General features: G+C 40.0%; 1 protein-coding gene across 2 annotated transcripts in view; it reads right to left on the bottom strand.

Annotated features, from left to right (window-relative positions):
* The window catches only part of PTGDR (prostaglandin D2 receptor), a 50375-nt gene that overhangs the window by 16301 nt on the left and 9906 nt on the right, over positions 1-24168 (bottom strand). Inside the window, exon 3 of one of the 2 annotated variants that reach the window (XM_047767335.1) lies at positions 3228-5608. The exons of the other annotated variant lie outside the window; for it this stretch is intronic. The gene's annotated coding sequence lies outside the window, so the exon portion shown is untranslated. Of the gene's footprint in view, positions 1-3227; positions 5609-24168 lie in introns of those variants that run through there. 2 annotated transcript variants of the gene reach the window in all.

The following is a 24168-nucleotide window of genomic DNA, read 5'->3' as shown; positions in this document are numbered from 1 at the left end:
GCCTGAGTGGGCTCCTGTTCCAACAGAGCAAAAATGGACACCATAGGGCCCAGACTTGGTAGTCTGACACCATCATTTCACTACTTTCTATTAGTCAAAGGATGTTCCAAGGCCAACCTGGATTCAAGAGGCAGGGAAAGAGACCCCCTACTGGGGAAAACAGGAACATGGGAAGGGTGGAATTGTTGCAGCCATTTTGCAAACAATCTGCCGCTCCTACTATGAAATTACTATATTTAACATGATAGTAATTATGATTACGATTAAAACAAAAGTATTTTCTTTAAGGTTAAAACAAAAGTATTACCCATAGAAAAGTCCACTCTTTGACCATGCTATCTATCATACATATTTTGAGTTCCTCATCAATTCTTCACTGTCAGAAAGTAGTTATCACTTGACATAATTTTTTAAAGGGATGAAAAATGCGGCAGCTTTTGTTCTGGAGTTTCACCCACTTGCATTTTTCTGCCTCTGTTACCTGCCCCGGGGGCCCAATATGCAGTATCGCAAACTAAGAACTCCCAAATCTCCACCGTCTCTCCCCCTGAGTTGCTACTTTTTCTTTTGTCCAATATCTTTACATCAAATCCAGAAGTAGGAGGGAGAACAGTACTGACTTAAGAAAAGACAGCAGATGACAGTGCGGTTCATTTTTATTACATGGGGATATATAGACATATCCTATAATTTGACTTGATATTATTGTCACATAGGGTGTGTTTTGTTATAGTGATAATTGTGTGTCAAAGAGAAATTCCACAGGCCATGGCTGAATTCTATGTTTTCTGTTTTCCATAGCTCTACTGTCTTCAAACACACCACATGACTTTGTTATTTATTTATTTATTTATTGCTTATTAACGCTGATAGAATTTCAATTCCTAGATGGAAGGGATCTTGATCTCTTTAATTCATTGATGTATCCCAGGGATTAGAGAGTAAGCACTCAATAAATATGCATTGAATGAGTAAAGGAGGAAGCAGTGGACTGGGCCAGTGCTGCTGAGAGGTCTAGCATGATGGGTGCAGAGAACTGGCCACTGACTTTTGTAGGAGGTACTACACTGGTGACCTTGCCAAGAGATCTTCTGGTGGAGTGGCAGAGACAAAACCTGATGAAAGAGGAGCTAGGGGAGGGAATAGGGAGAGAACTGATGGTGAGAAAGCATAGGAATGAAGACCACAACATGGAAGAATTTGGAGAACTAAGAGGGGTGCTGAGAAATTCAGTGGTAGCTGGAGGGACTGTGGGATTCCTTTTTAAAAATGGGGTAATAGTTTATAGAAGGAAATCGTCCCATAGAGAGAGAGAGAAAGGGATGATACAGAAAAGAACACCAGTAATTGCCAGTGCAAACACCTTGAGAACTGTGAAAAGATATGGAGGGAGGGCATAAGGAAGGGGGGTCATTAAGGGAAGCAGGCGCATTTCCTCTCTGGGAGCCAGATGGAAGTCAGTGTCTGTGGGCGCAGATGCAGGCAGGATGGTAGAACTGGTAGGGAGGATATGGAGGTTGTTCAAGAAAGAAGAAGGAGGGTTGACGACTTCAAATAGAAACAGCGTGTAATCACCTCCATGAGTAAGAAAGCGCATTCCCTGGGAAATTGTGGCCATTTATGTCTAAGTTCCTTCATTCTATGAAGCCTGAGAGAGGTGAGGAAGCTGCAGGAGAAAAGTCTGAAGCTAGCAAAGGTCGGTTCATGAGGTTTAAGGAAAGAAGCCCTATCTCCATAACACAGAAGTACAAGGTGAAGCTGCAAGTACTGATGCAGAAGCTGCAGCAAGTTATCCAGAAGATCTAGTTAAGATCACTAATGAAGGTGGCTACACTAAACAATTAATTTTCAATACAGACACAACAACCTTTTATTAGACTATACCATCTAGGACTTTCATAGCTGGAGAGGAGAAGTCAATGCCTAGCTTCAAAGGACAGGATGACTCTTGTTAGGAACTAAAGCAGCTGGTGACTTTAGGTTGAAGTCAATGCTCATGTATCATTCTGAAAATCCTAGGGACCTTAAGAATTATGCTAAATCTACTCTGTCTGTACTCTATAAATGGAACAACAAAGCCTGGATAATAGCATATCTGTTTGTAACATGGTTTACTGAATATTTTAACCCCCCTGTTAAGACTGACAGGTCAGGAAAAAAAGATTCATTTCAAAACATTACTGCTCCTTGATAACGTACCTGATTGCCCAGGAGCTCTGATGGAGATGGACAGGAGAGTCATGTTGTTTTCATGCCTGCTAACACAACATCCATTCTGCAGCCCACGGATCAAGAGTAATTTTGACCTTCAAGTCTTATTATCTAATAAATACATTCTGTAAGGTTTTAATTGCCATAGATATTGATTCCTCTGGTGAATCTGGGCAAAGTAAATGGAAAGCCTTCTGGAAAGGATTCACCATTCTAAATGTCATTAAGAACATTGATGATTCATGGGAAGAGGTCAATATATCAATATTAACAGGAGTTTGGAAGAAGGTGATTCCATGGATGGAATGATTTTGAGGAAAACTTCAGTGGAGGAAGTAACTGCAGAAATAGAAAGAGAGCTAGAATTAGAAATGGAGCATGAATATGTGACTGAATTGCTGCAATCTCATGATAAAACTAGAACAAATGAGGAGTTGCTTCTTATGGATGAACAAAGAAAGCGGTTTCTTGAGGTCAAAACTGGTGAAGATGCTGTGAAGATTGTGGAAATGACAAAAGGACTTAGAATATTACATAAACTTAGTTGATAAAACAGCAGTGGGGTTTGAGAAGACTGGCTCTAATTTTGGAACAAGTTCTACTCTGGATAAAATGCTATCAAACAGGATTGCATACTACAGAAAAATCATTTGTTGAAGGAAGAGTCAATTGATACAGCAAACATCATTGCTGTCTTAAGAAATTGCTACAGCCACTCCAATCTCAGCAATCACCACCCTAATGAGTCAGCAGCCAACAACAGGGAGGCAAAACTCTCCATGAGCAAAAAGATTATGATTTGCTGAAGGTTCAGCTATGGTTAGTGATAAAGTATTTTTAAATAAAGGCATGCAACTCTTTTTTTTTTTTTATGGCTGCACTTGCAGCATAGGGAAGTTCCTAGGCCAGGGGTCAAATTGGAGCTGCTACTGTGGCCTACACCACAGCCATGGCAACACTGTATGAGAATCGCATCTATGACCTACACTGCAGTTTGCAGCAATGACAATGCCGGATCCTTAACCCACTGAGTGAGACCATGGATCGAACCCACATCCTCACAGAGACAATGTTGGGTTCTTAACCTGCTGAGCCACAATGAGAACTCCTGTAAACTGTTTTTTTAGACATAATACTATATCATACATAATAGACTGCAGTAGATATAACTTTTATATGCACTGGGAAACCAAAAAATTTGCATGACTCACTTTATTGCAGTGGTCTCAAACTGAACCTGCAATATCTCCGAGGTGTGCCTGTACTTCCCCCTCAAGCTGGTTTCTCATCCACTGTTCTTCATCCCAGTGACTAGCATCACTGTCCATACAACTGTTCAAGCCAGAAAGCTGGGGTCATCCTTAACTCTTCTCTCTCCTTAGGCCTCAACCTGTAAATAACTACCACATCCTCATGGAGATTATTTCTAAACACCTTTTCAGTTCATCTACTTCTCTTCATCTCCCACTTTCTTAGACCCGGTTACCTGAATGACTGCAGGTTAGGATACTTCCTAACTGGTGTTTCAGCCTCCAGTCCTGTTTACCTCTGTCCGGTTATTCATGTTACGGCCCGAGTGATCATTCCAAAAAGAAGATCCGATCATGATTCTTCCCTGTTTATAACCGGTCCATGTATCTCCACTGCCTTCAGATTAAAGTCTAAATTCTTCAATGTAGCTTATAAGACCTATCATGCCCTGGATTCTGCCTTCCCTCCATGAAGACAGAGACAATGGAAGAAACAACAGCAATGGAAATTTAAAAATTGGAAAGAAAATGGACAACAAACTACTGAGTTGGCAGGCCAGAGGTTAAATACTTTTTATAGTTGTGAATTGTTAAGTTGAAAATTAGTTAAAAGGCAGAAAATTGTTTATATTAGACAAAAATGCACCACACTCTTTATAAAATAAAGAGTACTGCCTCAATAAATGACAGAAAAGAATATTAGCAAAAAATATTAAGAATAAATTGAGGACTGGGATAAAATGATTTAGCATATTTGAATCAAACTGAATTATAAAAATCCATGTGTCTATATAAAGATATTCAAAAGAGACAGAGAGAGAGGGAGGGGAGAAGGGAGTAAGGGCAGGAGGGAGAGAGGGAGGGGGAAGGGACAGAGAGAGAGATAGAGGAGAACCAAAAGAGAACTCCTAGGTAACCATTTGAGATGGTTTTCAAATTGACTTCTTACTTTGACAACTGGTAACTAAGGAGAAAGAATTAAGCATTTATACAATCTTTCCTTTAAGGAATACATGTTAGAGTAGGCAAATAGCCCTGATCAATTAGGGAAAGTTCTATTTTATAGAAGAGTGCTAGCCAAGTATGTAGAAAATGACAGAATTAGAAAATCTGTCTTTGGTCACCCCTATTAAAATTATTGACAAGATGTTTGTTTCTATCAAAACATTTAGGTATAGGATTGATGGGAACTAGGCATTCATATAAGACCAAAAGCAATACCATAGAGATCACTTTCTTGTTTCAAGCAGTACAAGGGTATTAATTTTTTTTCAATAAAAGGCTCAAACTGTCATTACTCTTAACCCAGGGGTGAATCTTAGCAACCAGTTAATATGTATCATCTCTGACATGAAAATTTAACCAGAAGTATGTGACCTATGATATATTCTGACTAAAACAAAAATTAACTTGAAATCATCAAGTCTTTAGTTTTAACTTTCAGACTTATATTTCAGTGGTTGAAGAACAAGATAAACAGCACAGGAAGGTGGCAAGCAGACAAATTCAGAATGTGGGACAGCTGGCTGGGTCTCAACTAAGAGGTTTAAAAAAAAAAAAAAAAAAGAGGGACTGTGCTAGATCAAGCTAGATCAAGGGGCTTAAAGGACATAATGACCAGATGTGAAGCAGAGTCCTGGATCGGGCTGTGATTTGGGCAAATGAACAAAGGACGTTTTGGTAACATATTGTGGGATTTGAATATGAAGGAGGTATTACACAAGATGGAAGTATGCTGACATGGAAAGTTGGAGAACCTTAAATAAATAAGCAGATAATGAAACAGCACAGTATATCTCATTTTGGTAAAACACACACACATAAGTAGCTGGAAGAACATACACTAAGGTGTTCATAGTGGTCATTTCTTGGCAGTAGAGATATGGTGTGTTACTTCAGTTTTGCTTCTTTTGGGGGGGATAACTTTCTACAATGCACACATCTCTTTAAACAACAACAACAATGAGGAGGAGGAGGAGAAGGAGGCTCAAAGTGCAAAGAAGATGGGTGAGGAGGCCCCTGTAGGAGCACAGCACCTTCATTTGGGCAAAGGTCCCACAGCTGGGATGGAACTCCAGGATCCTGGCCTTTTACTTCATCCATCAGGCTTCATCCAGGAGAGAGAATAAGATTCCAGAGCTAGGCACCTACAAACAGAATAGTTTTATGGGCCATTTCCACCTCTGGATTCCATGAAAAATAATCCCATCTGCTGCTCCTCTGTCTCTGAGCCCAGAGACTACTAGGACTTGTTATATTACCTGAGAAGATTTTCATTGTTCAGATCAAGTACCAGAAAAAAGTTCTCAGACTCCTGCCATCCCCATCGTCTGATGCCTTTATTATCTAGATATATAAAGAGGGAGGAAGGAACAAGTACTTTTGAAGAAGCTGTGGCTTTTCATTTTGTTCTTGGTTCAAATAGTTTTGAGGCAAAGCTGGGTTACAAGAAAGAAACTATGTCCCTAATATGGGTTTTTGAAATTTAAATCCAACAGATGAGAAATTTAAGAGTGAACTCAGAGCTAGAGAGCAGATGAGCCCAGGTAACCTGAGGAGTCCCAAGCTAAGCCCAGCTCCTTTTGCCACTGGCACAGCAAGAGAGACACATCTCGGGCCCCCAAAAGGACCCCTGATCAGATGTTCCTTGACTAGATAGACTCCTAATCAAATTAACCACACATCAATGCTGCAAATTCTTTTTTTTATGGGAGTTCTGTAGGACCCAAACTTAATAGAGTAACAAAAAACAAAACCAAAATCATTAGATAAGCAATGGCGCTTTTCTTTGGAATTTAAGGGGATGGTTATTAGCTTATAATTCCAAGCCAGTAATATTAGGGCTTTGAGAATAGTTTGCATCCTAGCTTTTTTTTCTTTTCCTTTTGAGAACTTCTATTCAAAAAATGTGAGAAAAAGAATGTACATATATGTATAACCAAGTCACTTTATTATACAGCAGAAATTGGCAGAACATTGTAAATCAACTATAACTTTCTTTGGAAAAAAGATAATACACTCAATTATTTGAGAAAATCTGTGTCATTTAAAAGCAGCACTGGAGTTCCTGCTTTGTGGTGCAGCGGAAATGAATCACACTAGGAACCATGAGGTTGAGGGTTTAATCCCTGGTCTTGCTCAGTGGGTTAAGTATCTGGCTTTGCCATGAGCTGTGATGTAGTTCACAAATGCAGCGTGGATCCCGAGTAGCTGTGGCTATGGTGTAGGCCAGCAGCTGTAGCTCCGATTTGACCCCTAGCCTGGGAACCTTCATATGCATCAGGGGTGGCCCTAAAAAAAATAAAATAAAATAAAATAAAGGCAGCACTAATACTTGAAAATAAATGATTTATAGCTAGAGAGTATCGTCTGTATATCCCTAAGACTAAATAAAACACACTAGATTATCTCTGAAGTCCCTTGCAATTCTAAAATTCTTAACCATCGAGTCAGATGGGGTTGGTCAGCCTGTGTTTTAAGTCCTTGTTCGCCCTCTAGAGGAGTATTAGAAGAAAATCAGGTCTGTCAGCTTTTGTCAAGAGTTGTGAAATTATATTTTGGTGTTCTTTAAAAGAGAAAGAACCCACTTAGAAATAGCCAGGAAAGCCTAGTGTTGTTTTGTTTTGTTTTTGTCTTTTCAGGGCCGCACCCGAGGCATATGAGGTTCCCAGGCTAGGGGTCGAATTGGAGCAGCAGCCACAGCAATGCAGGATCCGAGCCATGTCTATGTGACCTACACCACAACTCATGGCAACACCAGATCCTTAATGCACTGAGTGAGGCCAGTGGTCGAACATGCATCCTCACAGATGCTAGTCAGATTTGTTTCCACTGAGCCACAGTGGGAACGCCAGAAAAGCCTAGTTTTAATTAACTATAACTTTTAAATTATAAAAGTAATAATTCTCCATAACCACACCACTCTAATATGATTCCTGTTTCTAATTTAAAATATGTCCTTCCAGTTTAGTCTACTGTATACAGAAAATGTTGCTTCCTGCTCTTTTATCTCTAATTGCAAGTATTTTCTATGGAGTATCATCATATCTGTTGAGTAAATCCTATCACTCTTCCAATTGCTGGTTGTTTCCAATTATCTAATAACAACTATACTTAACATTTTTATGCATGTAGTATTTCAACATTTGGGGATCTCTTCTTAGGCTTGAAATCTCAGCAGAGAATATGATCCTTTTTGAAATGACAGTATATGTTTCCACATCACCTCCTAGGAGGGCTGGTACCAATTTACATATTATCAGTAATGTATGAAAATACCATTTTCTGCACACCCTTCTAGCACTGGATACTACCATTTTAAAAAATACTTTCATAATCTAGTAGACAAAAAAATGCCATCTCAGGAGTTCCCGTTGTGGGTCAGTGGTTAGCGAATCCTAACAGTGAGGTTGCAGGTTAGATCCCTGTCCTTGCTCAGTGGGTTAAGGATCCGGTGTTGCTGTGAGCTATGGTGTAGGTTGAAGACACGGCTTGGATCCTGAGTTGCTGTGGCTCTGGTGCAGGCCGGCAGCTACAGTTCTAATTAGACCCCTAGCCTGGGAACCTCCATATGCCATGGGAGCAGCTCAAGGAATGGCAAAAAGACAAAAAAAAAAAAAAAATGCCGTCTCATTGTTTTGATTTACATTTATTTGACTTTTGGTGAGGTTGAACATTTTTCCAAGTTTATGAGTTTTATTTCCTCTTTTTAGAATTCTCTGTTCATGTTCTTTCTTTCTTTGGGAGGCTTCATATTTTTGTAATTAGTGAGCTATCTATCAAAACCACTACCACCACCACTTGGTAGTGGTACTAACAATTAGCAGTCAGAACTAGCCATCATTTGATCAACCACAATTTGTCAAATACTGTGCTAAGGGTTTTACATATATTTTAAATCCTCACCACAATCCTGAAAGGAGGAAGGAGATTGAGTCTCAGAGATACTAAATAATTTGAGTTCACATGGCCTTGGATAGTTACTTTCTGCTACAACCTCAGGCTCATGTAAAGATATATTATAGCTTTTTTCACAAGACAAGAATACTAACCCTTTGCAATTCCCCCCCCCCCAGGCCTGTCTGGCCTTTTATTCTAGCTATTTTTTTACGCATACAGAAGCACCATGTAATACTGTAACTTTAGGTCCTTTTTCTTTTGCTGTTTAGGGCCATATTCTCGCCATATGGAAGTTCCCAGGCTAGGGGTTGAATTGGAGCTACAGCTGCTGGCTTATACCATAGCCACAGCAACATTAGATCTGAGCCGTGTCTGTGACCTACACCACAGCTCATGGCAATGCCAGATCCTTAACCCACTGAGCGAGGCCAGGGATCGAACCAGCAACCTCTCGGATCTGAGGTGGGTTCATTAACCACTGAGCCGTGAAGGGAACTCCCATGTTAAGTCCTTTTCAAAGCGGAACACATCTTGGCTTTAATTAGGAGTCATGTAATAGCCATTGGAAATAATAAAAAGATAATGTATGCTTGGCTTTCTCAATAAAAACAAATTAGGACCTAGATCAATGTGTTCTAAATTGTTAAACTGTTATTCTTATATACTGACTAATCTTTCTCTTTGTTATTGATTTGAAATGCATTCTTTGTCATTTATATAGGAAAACCTATATTTGGATGTGTCTTCATTGATCTAGCCTTTTTTTGTTGTTGTTCACGTCACATTGTTTTAATTATCATATCTTTGTAAGATAATTAAAACATGACTAATCCTCTCACAACTATTATTTTTCAGCATTTTCTTCCCTTGTTATTTTCCCACTGAACATTACGATCCTTTTGTCGATACAAGCAAAAAATTCCTCTTTTAAAGAAGGAACTCAAAGGAGCAAACATTTTGATTGGGGTTACATTAAACCTATAAATTCATTTGGATGTAGTTATTTTCATATGAAGTTTTCCTAACTAAGAATAAACATCTGGTTAGTTTTCCAAGTCTTACTTACTCTATTTATTTTTTTGTCTTTTGTTTTTTTAGGGCCGTACCCACGGCGGCATATGGAGGTTCCCAGGCTAGGGGTCTAATTGGAGCTATATCTGCCAGCCTATGCCACAGCCACAGCAATGCCAGATACGAGCCTCATCTGCAACCTACACCATAGCTCATGGCAACGACAAATCCTTAACCCACTGAGCAAGGCCAGGGATTGAACCTGCAACCTCATGGTTCCTAGTCCAGATTTGTTTCTGCTGCACCAAGATGGGAACTCCTTACTTTGTATTTTTAATATAATTTGCATTTTTTTCTTCATGACATCACTACATACCTTATTAAAATTTTCTACAGGCATTATGTATGTTTTATTACCTACTGCAAATGGGGCCTTTTTTTGGTTTGTTTTTATATAGATTGCTTCTAGAACATAAAGTGTTATTAATTTTGATACGTTTTATATTGTCATATTTATAAACTCATTCATTTTAATAGTTTATCCAATGATTCTTTTACTTTTTGTAAAGACACAATAATATCAGTTTAGAATGAGGTTTTTCTTTCTTCTTAGAAAATTCTGTGTGTAGAAGAGTTACCATAGCAGGCCTGAGACCCTATCCTTAGACAGGCCTGCTTGCATGGGCTGGCTCTTGGCTGGTCTCTGGGAGCTTGGACTATGGGAGAGTTTCCACCATTCTCTAAGTGATAAGGCTGGTTTAATATTTTTAGACTATTTGTGCAAAAATATGGTTTATGCCAAAGACCTGTTTCCCTTCGAGGAGTCTGAAATTTTTTGTTATGTGCCACGCAGAGCCTGCCTATGTGACCAACTCCAGTGCAAACGCTGGGCACTGCATCCCTAATGCGCATCCCTTGTGGACAATACCTCAGAGGTGTTGTCACAATTCATTGCTGGAGAAATTAAGCACATCTGTGTGATTCCACTGGTGGGGACTCTAGGAAGCCTGTGCCTGCTTTTCCTCTGCACTGCACTCCATATGCTTTGTCTGGTTACTCACTGTGCTTGGCAGCCTTCCACTGTAATAAATCACAGCCAGGAGTACAACTGTATACTGAGGCTGTGAGTCCTTCTAGAGAATCCTCGAAACTGATACAATGTGTATGGCTTCTGCACCCGTTTTTTTTTTTTTTTTTTTTTCTGTCAGGTCTAGGCATCAACATGGACCTGCTCTGGATGGAGAGAGGTTTGGACCCCTAATGATTTGACTTCTGGTTAGTCCCTCATGTGCCCCACTCTATGGGGCTCTGGAAAGTAGACTGTGAAAATTACTGGTACATAGCATCTCCCTACAATTGCAAATTTTTCTTCATGTCATCCCTCTTTGATTGTTAATTTTGTCTTGTGTTATTTTCCCAATTACTAAGTTAGGTTTGTCTTTCCTACAGCTTCCCCCCACCCACCCCGCCCCGGTCAAAATCAGCTTTTGGTTTACTTATACATTTTTTCTCATTCTTTCATATATTTATCTTTATCATTTTAAATCCCATTTTGCTTAGGAACTGTGTTATTTTCCTAAAACTAAATAATGTAATCTCTTACTATTTTTTTCACATTAAAAACACTTGCTCCTATGCGTTTCCCTCCACAATACAGGATCCTATACTTTTTTTTTTATTAATCAGTTTATCTTAATTATTTACTAAAACAACTTCAGTTATTTCATTTGAGAGATTCCCTCCGTGTTCCCAGAGTTTGATAGGCTGAAAACTTGAAATAAGTCATATTTTGAGGGATGCAAAAGACCATACTATTTAGACTCACCCTCCAGATGAAAACAACTAAAAGGTGTTGTGCAAAGATTTCAAAAGTCTGAAGAGCATTAAAAAAAAAAAAAAAGTGAGGATTTATCAGGCCAAAATCTAAATGAAAATGGGAATCTAGAGGGAAAACCAGACCACTGACTTTGCTTTTGCTGCTGAAGATATCTGCCAAATAAGGAAACTGGGTTGTTATTTTTTAAGTCCTCTGAGGGCCCAGAGGTTTAGAAATGAAAGGCTTAGCTGTGGCAAAGGTGTAGAGTGTAAGAAGAAACCTTCCCCCATAAGGTTAGGATCCCAAAGGATTACTTCCTCAGGTTAAGAATGAACCAGAAGGAAACCTGCTCTCACTCTCTAATCCTTATCCCCCAGAGACCTACCAAAAAAAAAAAAAAAAAAAAAAAAAAGAAAAAGAAATCCTTTGATGCCGAACACTGCAGAGGGAGTGAAGAAAAGAAAAACCCTATTCCAGGAAGTTATAATCACATGCTGGCAGAGACTGTGAGTTTGTAACCCCTGTTCACATTTTCTGGTTGGTCCAAAAAAGTCTTATGCCCTGAATTGGTTTAAAGGAGTGCTAGATTGACCCTGGATGCCTGGCAAATACAGATCTTCTTTGGAGAATCTCAGAAACAGAGCAGTTAGCATACTACCAAGCTCATCAGGAAATGAGACCCCAGAAGCCAGATTCAGCAGATACACACCTACAATGGCTTTGGGTATCCTTCATTATCTAAATTCTCCTTTTCAATTCTGGAAACCAAAAGATTAGATTTAATAGAATTCCTACTCCACACGAAATTTTACCCAAATCCCCAAACTCAAGAACCTAAAAGGGAATTCTTGTCGTGATGCAGCAGAAACAAATCCAACTAGGAACCATAAGGTTGTGGGTTCGATCCCTAGCCTCGCTCAGTGGGTTGGGGATCCGTGAGCTGTGGTGTAGGCTGGCAGCTGCAGCTCCAATTAGACCCCTAGCCTGGGAACCTCCATATGCCGTGGGTGGGGCCCTAACAAAAAAGACAAAAAAACCCCAAAACAAAGAGAAAAAAACCCTAACAGATCAGATGATAAGATCACATCAATAATGAGCAAATGGAAGACAACCTTTTATAAATAGGGGAAAGACTTTAATAGATCCTTCACAGGCCAATAAACATATGACGAAGTGCATATTAGAGATATGCAAATTAACACTACAATAAGATACCACTACATAGTCCCAGAACAGCAAAACTGAAATAGACAGTATGGAACATATCGATGAGCAGGTGGATTGACTAGAAGTTTCACACACTGCTGCAGAAGTATAAATTAATACATTTCATTTTGGAAGACTGCTTGGCAGTATGTACCAAGGACAAAAAATTATGATCTAGCAATTAGTTTCACAGTTACATCCTTAACAGAAATGCATGCATATGTTCCCAAAAGATATATACAAGAATGTCTATTACTACCAACAGACAGAGAAAACAAACATAATGGTTGTTAAAGGGAAAGGGAGGCAGGGATAAATTTGGAGGTTGGGATTAATATATATACACTACTATATATTAAACAGGTAAATGACAAGGACCTACTGTATAGCTCAGGGAACTATACCCAATATTTTGTAATAACCTATAAGGGAAAACAAACTGAAAAAGGATATATATATATATAATGTAATATACACACACACACATATATATCAAAATCATTGTGCTGTACACTTGAAACTAACTTGATTTGTAAGTCAACTATACTTCAACTAAAAAAACAGAGCCAGAAAAGTGGTTTCAATCATTAAAAAGATGATAATAAAAACTTCATTTAATAACAGTTTCTATATTAAGATGTTATCACATTAAGAAATTGTTTTATTAAGTGTTATTATTAAGAATGGGTGTTGGATCTTGTTAAAAGTTATTTTAAAATCTATGAAGAAGATCATATAATATGTAGTATCAGTTCTTATAAATATATTTCTTAGTATTGAACAATGCTTATATAGTTCTGGAATAGACCCCATTTGGTCATAAAAAAAGAATGTATGCTACTATCTTGAATAGCCCCACTTAGAAATAACTTGAATGTCTATCTACAATGGAATGGATTAATCTATTGTGATAAATTCATAGCATGGAATATTACACACCACAACAACGAGAATAAACAACGGAGCTATCTGAACAACATGGATGAATTTCATAAGCATAATGCTGAATGATTAAAAAAAATCCAAGTACATACTGTGTGATTTTTTCCCACTTATATAAAGTTCAAAAGCCAAGAAGTGGCTAAAAGAGGATTTTTAGAGGCCTGGGATTCTGGTGGTATTCAGTTTCTTGATCTGGGGGTTGGTTACTTAGGGTGTTTACTGTGTCTGCTTATAATTTCTATACTTTTCTGTATGTATATTATAATTGAATAAAAACTGAAACCTTTAACAAAAGAGACATTGAAGAAGACATCAGTAAATTGTGAGATGTACCAGATTGATCGATAGATCTAGTGCAATCCCAGTAAAAATCCTGGCAGGTTTTTCGTTTGTTTTTGGAGTAACTTGGTGAGCTTATTTTAAAGTTTATGCAGAAAAACAAAGCACCAAGATTAGCAAGGAAGGTCCACTCGAAAAAGAATGAGGCTTACTGTAAAACTACAGTAACTGACAACAGGCCAATGGAATAGTAGAGAGAGACTAAAAACAGACATACAAATTTGGAAACTTGATATGTCACAGAGATAATACTTAATATCAATGAGGAAAGAATGAATTTTTCAATAAAAATTTCAACTGGAGACAACTGGTTACTTATACAGCAAAAATATAACATTGGATATCTATGTCACATCATACACCAAGTAAATTACAGGTGGATTAAAATCCAAGCATGAGGGCAAAACGATAAAGCTTTTATAAAATAATGTGGAAAAATAGTTCATGATTCCAGGTTAGGAAAAAATTTCTCAAACAGGACGTACATAAAAAACTTAATCACAAAAAGAAAGCTTAATAAATTAGATTCCGATAAAACAAAAATATCTATTCATTAAAAGTCACTATAAAGAGACTGAAAAGACAGATTACAGAACGGGAAAAGATTTTTGCAACACTTTAACTAAGCAATAATAGATTGGAACATGTACAAATCAACAAGAAAAGACAGATATTATATGACAAACCTAAGCAAAAGACTTGAACAGAAATTTTACCAAAAGACAATGTCCAAATCACCAATACCTGAAAAGTATACATCATCATTAATAACAAAGAAAACACATTAGAACCTCAGTATGATATCATTACAAAGTTACCAAAATGGCTAAAATAAAAAGTTCAAGTAATACAAGTGTTGCAAAGATGTGGAGCAATGGAGCTACCCAACAATGCTGGCGGTAGTGTAAAACTGGAAAACAATTTTTATAATATAATAAAATCAAAGCTGCACATACTCTACAATCCTGAAATTCCACTCCTAGGTATATGCCTTAGACATACTCTTTTCTTTTGGTAGTGCCCATGGCATGCAAAAGTTCCTGGGCCAGGAATCAAACCCAGGCTACAGCAGTGACAACACAGAATCCTTAACCACTAGGCCACGAGAGAACTCTGACATACTCTTTTATATCTCTGACACAGTTCATGATAAAATAGCCAAAGCAGCAGCATTTGTAATGCATAAAGCTGGAAACAACCCAAATGTTCACTGGCAGCATATATTCATATGATAGCATACTATTCAGCAATGAAATTGTATGAACTGCAGCTATGCAGTGAGGATTCTCAAACATAATATGCAATATGCTGCCCAGATCCCCTTTTTCAGGCCAGCTTACCCACACCTCAGCTCCTGTGAGTATTGGCTGCTAATGGTTCACAGGTGGCCCCTGCTCTGGAAGAACAGCCCTTGGCTTGAAGGGCACCCCCAGAACACCCTGGCCAAAGACTACTTAGGACACGTGGGACCAACTCTGTGGTGCTTTCCAGGCTCCAGGGTCCCTTGAAGATCAGGCTGAAGCTTTGACTTCATCCTTGCTAGCTCTGGTCCCTGCTTTGTCCTGCTTCCTTCACCACCTTTCTCCTGAGATCATGAACACCACAAATCACACACACCTGAATCCCTGACCTGTTCTCTGCATGTCAGGGATCTGACCTGCAACATGGTGCTAAGGCAGGGAGAAACACAAGAGAGTACCTGTGTTATGATATACACATAGGTGGTCAAATAGAGAAAAGTAAAGACACGGTTATCCCAATGTCAGGCTAGGACTCACCTCTGGATCTGTCTCTTGAACTGCATTGTGTTTACATGGATATTCACTTTATCTATAACTATGATCTAAGAGGTCTATGTACATTTTATGCACCATTTAGTATGAATGATACAGACACAAAAGGAAACATCTCCAAATAACTGGAGAATTGTGTTGGTTTCCACTTAATAAAAATATGTTCCCTAATCAGAGAAGATAAACTGTTCAATTTCTGCCTTTTTATATGTGTTGAAATTTTCCCCTGTAGCCTAATATACCATGAAGGCTTGTAACAGTTTCATGTATCACATTATCAATAAAATATGCTGTGGAGTTCCTGTTGTGGCTAAGTGGTAACGAATCCAACTAGGAACCATGAGGTTGCCGGTTTGATCCCTGGCCTCGATCAGTGGGTTAAAGATCTGGCATTGCCATCAGCTGTGGTGTAGTTAGCAGACACAGCTCAGATCCCGCGTTGCTGTGGCCCTGGCGTAGGCCTGTGGCTACAGCTCTGATTAGACCCCTAGCCTGGAAACCTCCATATGCCGTGGGTGTGGCCCTAGAAAAAAAATACAAAATAAATAAAAATATGCTATGGATTTGTGTATAATGTGTGTGTCCATTAAATAGTCGTGTCTGTATTAGTTATCCAGGACTGCAGTAAAAGTTACCCCCAAATTTAGTGACTTAAAACATTTTTCTCACGGTTTCTGGGTGAGCCTCAGCGCTGCTTAGCTGGGTCCTTTGGGTCTTTCTCAAGGTTGCAGTCAAGGTGTTGGCCACCGCTGCAGCCACCTCAAGGCTGGACCCGGGAGACTCCACTTCCAAGGACAGCTCAACGTGGCTGGAGGAGGCTTCAGGTGGCGTGTGGCTTTCGGCACTGAGGCCTGCGGCTCCAGGCTGGCCGTTGGCTTGGCCGCCTCCCTCAGTTTTTCCCTCATGTGAGCCCCTCCAGCAGGACAGCTGCCTTCCAACAGAGCAAGCAAGGCAGAAGCCAGTCTTTTGTTATTTAAGCTGGAGTGTAACATCCCAGACGATTTCGGCTGTATTCCACGCCTTAAGAACAAGTCTAAAGGTCCAGCTCACATTTGAGGGGAAGCGATTTCACAAGGGCGAGAATCCCAGGAGACAGGGACCACTGGCAGCTCTATTGGAAGCCTGCTCCAATATATATAACACCAGCTGGCTTCTCCTTTACCACTTTGGAGAATCGCTATTATCAAATAAAATCCGGAGTGAGACTCATCCTGGATCGCCGTATACAGAGTCTGCGTGCACAAAGCAGCTGGATCACAAATTAACATGAAACAGCCAGAGACTGTCCTTATTGTCACCGCAAAGCCCACTGAGGTCCCGAAGAAAAGTAAGATATAACCCAGGTGATGGGATTAGCTCTATCCTCTACTTTTGTGCTTGGCCTAGTTTCGCTGGCCTACAAGGGACCTTGACAAAAGTCTTGTAGCTAACACATGGGGTTAGAGCTTCTAGCCCAGAACGCTCACGCTCTGCACCGCTTGTGGGCACAAGAGCAGCCCAGGGCGCTGGACTTAAGATGGCGGCGGGCGTGGGCAGAAACGCCACACCTGAAGGTGCCCAAGCGGCTCAGCTGCGCCGGTCGGGAGCCCCGCCCCCTCCCCAGCGTTGTAGAGCGGCCCCGCCCACACCTATCTCCAGGAGCTCAACACCTTCTCTTGGTACAAAGAACATCAGGCAGGAGGTCCCTTGTTGGGGCCTGACTGGAAAGGGTGGGTAATGGTATGACTTTCAGTTTGGGGCTCAGGCTTGAAACATTGTTCATTTTCTTTCTTTCTTTTTTTATTTTTGCTTTTTAGGGCGTCACTTGCGGCATATGGAAGTTCCCAGGCTAGGGGGATGGATAGGCGCTACAGCTGCTGGCCTAAGCCACAGCAACTCGCGATCCCAGCCACGGCTAAGATCTACACCACAGCTCACTGGCAAGGCTGGATCTTTAACCCACTGATCCAGGCCAAGGATTCAACCTGCATCCTCATGGATACTAGTTGGTCTCCTTACCGCTGAGCCACAAGGGGAACTTCCAGAAATACTGTTCAGTTTCTTTGCCCACAATAGCGTTTGGCAGATGGCATGTTTCTTTCCCAGTGGCTCAAGCCTCTTGTTGAGCATCTCTTTGAGCCGCTCTGGAGGACCACTGCACACGTCTTTCCAAAGGTGCTTCTAAGGCCCCCAGTGTGAATTACAGCTCTGTCATAGCCTATGCTTAAAAAACAGGCCATCCTAAATATACTCAGCCTACTGAATAAAAATCCATCTGAGTTTTGAGTGGTGTGACAAAAGAAGTAGCAATATATTTAAACAAATGTCTTTTTTGTCACTTGACTTACTTTTGATTAATGGTGGGGGAAGATCACCCATGACAAGAGTGATTTTTTTCAGTTTCTCATGTTTCTGGTGTTATTTTCCTCTGTACTTTTCTTGACAGGTTTTTTTGGTGAAAATAAGTCAAGGCTGTAAGGCATTCACTACTGATTGTATCTTACAGCCACAGATTAAATTTTTAAACAATTTAAACTTTTTAAACTTAAATTCTACTTTGCCTGTTATTACTATTTGATTATGTTTGCTCCCATTTGAAGGCTAGATCTTTGGCCCCATTTAATTTTGTAGAGGTCATTTTATTTTGGATGTGTCAGTCATAACCAGTAAATCATTGCACTTTGTCTTTTTAACCTAATTGGGAACTCTGGTGATTTTTAAATTGGGGGGATTAAAGAAGTCTTCACAATTCATTATTAAGTGTGTTGCCTGACACTATTTCCATATCCTATTTTGTACCAATAAGAAATTGATGTCAGCAAACTATCAACTTCATTGTTTTCCCAGGTGTCCATACAATGCACTACTAGACTCATCTTAAAACATCAATAATCTTTGACTTAGGGGCTTTGTTTTAAGATCTTTGCTCCATACTGCAAGTAATACCAAACATTACCTGGCTTTATTTGCTCTACATTGTATTATTTTTAACTTTTTTTTTTGTCTTTTTGTGTTTTTCCCGAGCCGCTCCGGTGGCATATGGAGGTTCCCAGGCTAGGGGTCGAATCGGAGCCGTAGCCACCGGCCTACGCCAGAGCCACAGCAACGCCGGATCCGAGCTGCGTTGCGACCTATACCACAGCTCACAGCAACGGCAACGCCGGATCCTTTAGCCCACTGAGCAATGGCAGGGATAGAACTCACAACCTCATGGTTCCTAGTCGGATTCGTTAACCACTGCGCCACAAGGGGAACTCCTATTTTTAACTTCTGATTTGTCCTGTGTAACTAATTGGATTCCAATTCTTCCTATGAATTAAGAATCATTATGGGAGTTCCCGTCGTGGCTCAGTGGAAATGAATCCGATTAGTATCCATGAAGATGCGGTTTCCATCCCTGGCCTCTATCAGTGGGTTAAGGATCTGGCGTTGCCTAGAGCTGCGGTGTAGGTCGCAGTTGTGGCTCAGATCCTGTGTTGCTGTGGCTGAGGTGTAGGCTAGCAGCTGTAGCTCCTATTTGACCCCCTAACCTGGGAACTTCTATATGCCATGGGTGCAGCCTAAAAAAGCAAAAACAAACAAACAAACAAAAAAAACATTATAAAGGCTTATGAGTTTGACTTAAAATACACATTCTTAAAATATTTTAGGATTTAAATCAAAAAATACAACAAAAAATCAGGTTCCATTTCTTTTCTCTTTATATTTGATTTCATTTACTCTATAACCAGAGCATGGATGTATTCACTGCAAATATTTTTAAGACTGGACTGACTCCTGAGTACATGTAGTTTTTTGTTTCTGTTTTTTAATTGTCTTGCAGATTGAAATTTTCACCTTGCTGATATCAGGTGAGATCTGCTGATTTGTTTCAACAAGTTAGGCAATTGTGCAAAGGCAGGGAGAGCAAGTCCTAATTACATACCATCCCTTACCTGTGGGCTGAGCTTTCTCCATGTAGAGGCCCTACTGGGAATATCCAGACTGACAATCCCAGCCTCGATCCTAATAGGAATTACTGGAGAAGGCACCAAACACTGCGCCAATAAGACAAAGTTGTTTTTACACCTTTTAAATTGCCTAATAAAGTTTATATTGTTAATTTTGTTATCTATGAACTTCTATTTCCTCAATAAAACTGAAACACATGTTAATTTCCACAGTGTCTAATATAGTAGGAAAGCTATGGGGCAAAATATTTTCTGCTTCATTTTATTATTGTCACCTTTGGGTAGCCTAAGGAAAAAAAAGATTTACATGATGAACTGAAAACATTCCTCTCAGATACAGAGGAAACTCCCATCAAGTTATTGCAGCCTCTTATTGAGGATACTTATGTTCTGGGGAAATCATGGGAGAGAGACTTTTATTCAGTATATATTTATAATCTATTTTTGCCCTTCTACAGTTCATGCTATTAGAGAAAAAAACAAAAAAGTAGGTATCTAGTCCTCAAATGTTTTGAAGCCTGGAAAGGAAGATGAAACAATATATTTCTAAAAATATATAAAAAGGTCAAAGTACAAAAGTTTCAAAATAGCTTTACATATTTTAATGGAGGTTTCTATAGAAAGCTAAAAATACATAATTCCCTAATGAAATCTTACTTTTATTTATTTTTGCTTTTCAGGGCTACATCCGTGGCATATGGAAATTCCCAGGCTAGGGGCCCAATTGGAGCTAACAGCTGCTGGCCTATGCCACAGCCACAGCAACGCCAGATCCAAGCAACATCTGTGACCTACACCACAGCTCACAGCAATGCTGGATCCTTAACCCACTGAGCCAGGCCTGGGATGAACCTCATGGATACTAGTCAGGTTCCTTACTGCTGAGCCATGACAGAAACTCCAGAAATCTCACTTTTAGATGTTAATCGCTGATAATTTTTTTGTTTTGGTTTTGGTGAGTGAATGCTCTTTAGTTGATTTTCTTTCACAGTAGAACACCTGTCTGGCTTAGGCCCAATAAGCATCTGCAGGAAGATGAAGGAGCAGCATGTCTGGAGGAGCATCTCTCCCCGCTGCCCTCAGTACTTTGAGCATGTGAAGTAATGATCTGTGTTGGCTGCCTGTATGTAAATGTCCTAACTACCCTGAGAACATTACAGAGAAATGCTGTTGGGGGTCATGTGACAGTGATCACCTACAAGTGGAAAGCTCTGAGAATCAGAGGTCAGAGAGACATTATGGCTGGAGCCTTTTGAATAACTTGGTCTTTTGGGAGGTTTTTTTTTTTTTTTCCCTTTTCTTTTTACCTTTGAGAATCACTTGGAGGGCGATTAAACCACAGCCTGCTGGCCCCACCCTCAGAGATTCTGATTCTGTAGGTGTGGGGTGAGGTCAGAGAATGTATATTTCTAACCAGTTCCAGGTGATTCTCACACTGCTGGTTAAGGACCATCCTTTGAGAAGCACTGGCTTAGAGCACAGAAATCTGCAGCTAAATGAGCAAGAAGGCTGTGTGTCGAGTGAGTGTCTGGGGTCATCCTATGACTTTTATTTGTGGGACCCCATCTCCCCCCTGAAGCTTCAGGACCACCTGGCCCAGTCAGCCTTTGGTGGACTTTTGGAGCTAAATTAATCGTTGTAATTTTTGGTCCTTTATTAATGTAGCTAGGTAGTATATAATTAAAATCCACAGATGACCCAGAAACTTCATTAGAGGCAGTAACTAAAATCTTCTTTCCAGCTACACTGGGAATGTCAGGAAAGAAAAAAAATGAAAATAAAAAGAGACTTTTTTTCAGAATTTTTTTCTTTTCTAATTTGTCCAGGAGCATATCAAAAGAAGAATAAAGGCACACATGTCCCAAGTTAGAATCCTCCCTGTCAGCTCTAACTACCAAAAAGCTATGCCACTCACCTCTCCCTGCTTCTGCTTAAACTCAGCTCCTCCTCGCCTCATTACCTCCCAGCAGGACAGCACGCCTGGGCATGCATATCATGGTGTCTTTGTGCCTCCTCCTGGTAGAAATAGTATCACAAGGGGCCCTGTCCTCTGAGCTGATGCCATAGCCAGGCAAGCAGCCAGGCAAGTAAGTTCTACTCACTGCCTTGTCTAGTGCACAGACTGCACAGCTGCACAAGGCCCCCCACCTGCCCACCCACAGTCCATGCCACCAGCACAACTTTCCTCAAACTCCATTCTGTCTGTATCCTGGCTTCCAAGCCTCCATTGAGTATCTGGGCCTCACAAGAGCTCCAACCCTCCACCACCCCATCCAACACCTTAAGGTGTGAAACCTGCCTTTATTTTCAGCTCATTTTCCTGCCATCTCTCCTCATAATTCTCAAGCTCCTACCAAATGGAGCTGCTAACTAAGCCTGGACATGCCACACCCCTTTATTCTTGCATGGCTTTGCACATAATGGTCCTTTAGGTTAAAAAGCTTTCCCTTCACGCCCTTCTCCCTTCTTTTCTCAGCCCATTCATTCCTTTATTTAACTTCCTTTTTTCTTTTTACAGCTGTACTCACAGCACTTGGAAGTTCCCCGGCTGGGGTTCAAATCGGAGTTGCAGTTGAGGTCTATGCTACAGCAATACTGGATCCAAGCCACATTGGTGATCTATATACCTTGAGGCTTTCAGCAATGCAAGATACTTAAGCCACTGAGCGAGGCCGGGGATCAAACCCACATCCTCATGAACAGGTTCTTAACCTGTCAGGATCTTAACCTGCTGAGCCACAATGGGAACTCCTATTTGTTATTCTAAAAAAGGATTTCACATGAGAGAAACCTTGACTTTAATAAAACTTGGAAAATACAAAGAATTACAGGGAAAACATCCATTAAAAAAAGATAACTGTGGTTCGAACTTTGATTCTTTGGTATATATTTTTTCAAAGTATTTTATTTTTTGTCTTTTTTTTTTTTTTTTTTTTTTTTGCTATTTCTTGGGCCGCTTCTGCGGCATATGGAGGTTCCCAGGCTAGGGGTCGAATTGGAGCTGTAGCCAATGGCCTATGCCAGAGCCACAGCAACGCGGGATCCGAGCCGTGTCTGCAACCTACACCACAGCTCATGGCAACGCCGGATCGTTAACCCACTGAGCAAGGGCAGGGACCGAACCCGCAACCTCATGGTTCCTAGTCGGATTTGTTAACCACTGCGCCACGACGGGAACTCCTCAAAGTATTTTATATGCATATATATTTATGGGTTATATCTTAAAATAGTTTGTATCATACTTTTTTCAACTAGTATTACACTGTAAGCTTTTGCTCAAATTTTATAAGTTATTTGAAAACCTTTTTCTAATGGCTGTGTAATTCTGATATATGTTTGTGTGTATTATACCAGAAAAGTCTATTTAACCCTTGTTTTGGTCACTTATATGGTTTCCTTTTCATATTTTTGCTACTTGAAGTAATGCTACAAGGGGGAGTTCCATGCATAACTGTGACAGCTCCTCTGATTATTTTTCTGGAAGAGAATTCTAGAGCGGAGTCATTGGAATGGTAGAAAAGAACACTTTTAGGCTCCTGGTATGTACTGTCAGGTTGCTATCAAGAAGAGGTGGACAAATTTACAAACCCACCAGGGGAGCATGAATGCGCCTTTTATTTAATAATGATCTCTCTGTTATTGAGAGTCATAATTATTTTTGTGTGTGGTCTTTCATAATTTGACTTTAATTTTGCATTTCTTTAATGAGACAGTAATTTTTCCACATTATTAACATATGTATTTCCTTTTATGTAAACTTTTTTTTTTTTTTTGGTCCTTTTAGGGCCGCACCCATGGCATATGGAAGTTCCCTGGCTAGGGGTCGAATCAAAGCTGCAGCTGCTGGTCTATGCCACAGCCATAGTAACACGGGATCCGAGCCATGTCTGTGACCTACACCACAGCTCTCGGCAATGCCGGATCCTTAACCCACTAAGCCAGGCCAGGGATGGAACCCACATCCTCATGGATACTAGTTGGATTTGTTAACCACTGACCCATGACGGAAACTCCATGTTTTATGTAAACTATTTTTGACCTTTGTTTAGTTTTCAACCAGTGTCAAAACTCCTACTCATCTTAAGTACCTCTCTTAAGCATCTTCTCACTGTGAAATTCCAACAACCATACACATCACCCCAGTTCAGCCTTCCTCTTCTAACGGGACTGTATGTGCACCCTTCCTAATGGGATTTCCACACTCTCCTGTAACTGGTTATGCACTCCCCTCCACAAGTGGACAGTAAGCAACTACACTGAACAAAGTCTTACTATTTTTTTCCTTAGCATGGAAACCAACTGCCTGGCATAAGGTATGTGTCAGCTAAGACTTATTTAATTATTTAATGAATAAATCAATGAAGATCATTGAAGAGTTGACTTTTTCTTTTTTTTTTCTTTTTGGTCATGCCTGTGGCCAGGGGTCAAATCTGCACCACAGGAGTGATCCAAGCCACAGCAGTGTCAATGCCAGGTCCTTAACCCATGGAGCCATCAGGGAACTCTTGAAGAATTGACTTTTTAACTTAACATGAATTTCATCCAGATGGTGTATCTATATTGTGTATCAAAGAGAAAGGACCACAAAGTTCTTGGATAAACCTATGCAAAACTGTTTAAAGTAATACATATGCTAATAGAGAAGCCTATAAAAATCAACACAATTAAACTGCTAGAGAATGAAAGACTGCTGGTAACTGTTTACTCAAAACAGCAAAACAAAGAAACTAAATGATTTTCTTTCATTTGAAAAAGTAATTTTCTTTGTAAAA

This window comes from Phacochoerus africanus, chromosome 2 (assembly GCF_016906955.1).
Source record: "Phacochoerus africanus isolate WHEZ1 chromosome 2, ROS_Pafr_v1, whole genome shotgun sequence".
Taxonomy (NCBI): Eukaryota; Metazoa; Chordata; class Mammalia; order Artiodactyla; family Suidae; genus Phacochoerus; species Phacochoerus africanus.
The sequence above is the reverse complement of the archived record's forward strand: the minus strand, read 5'-3'. Positions and strand labels throughout refer to the sequence as shown.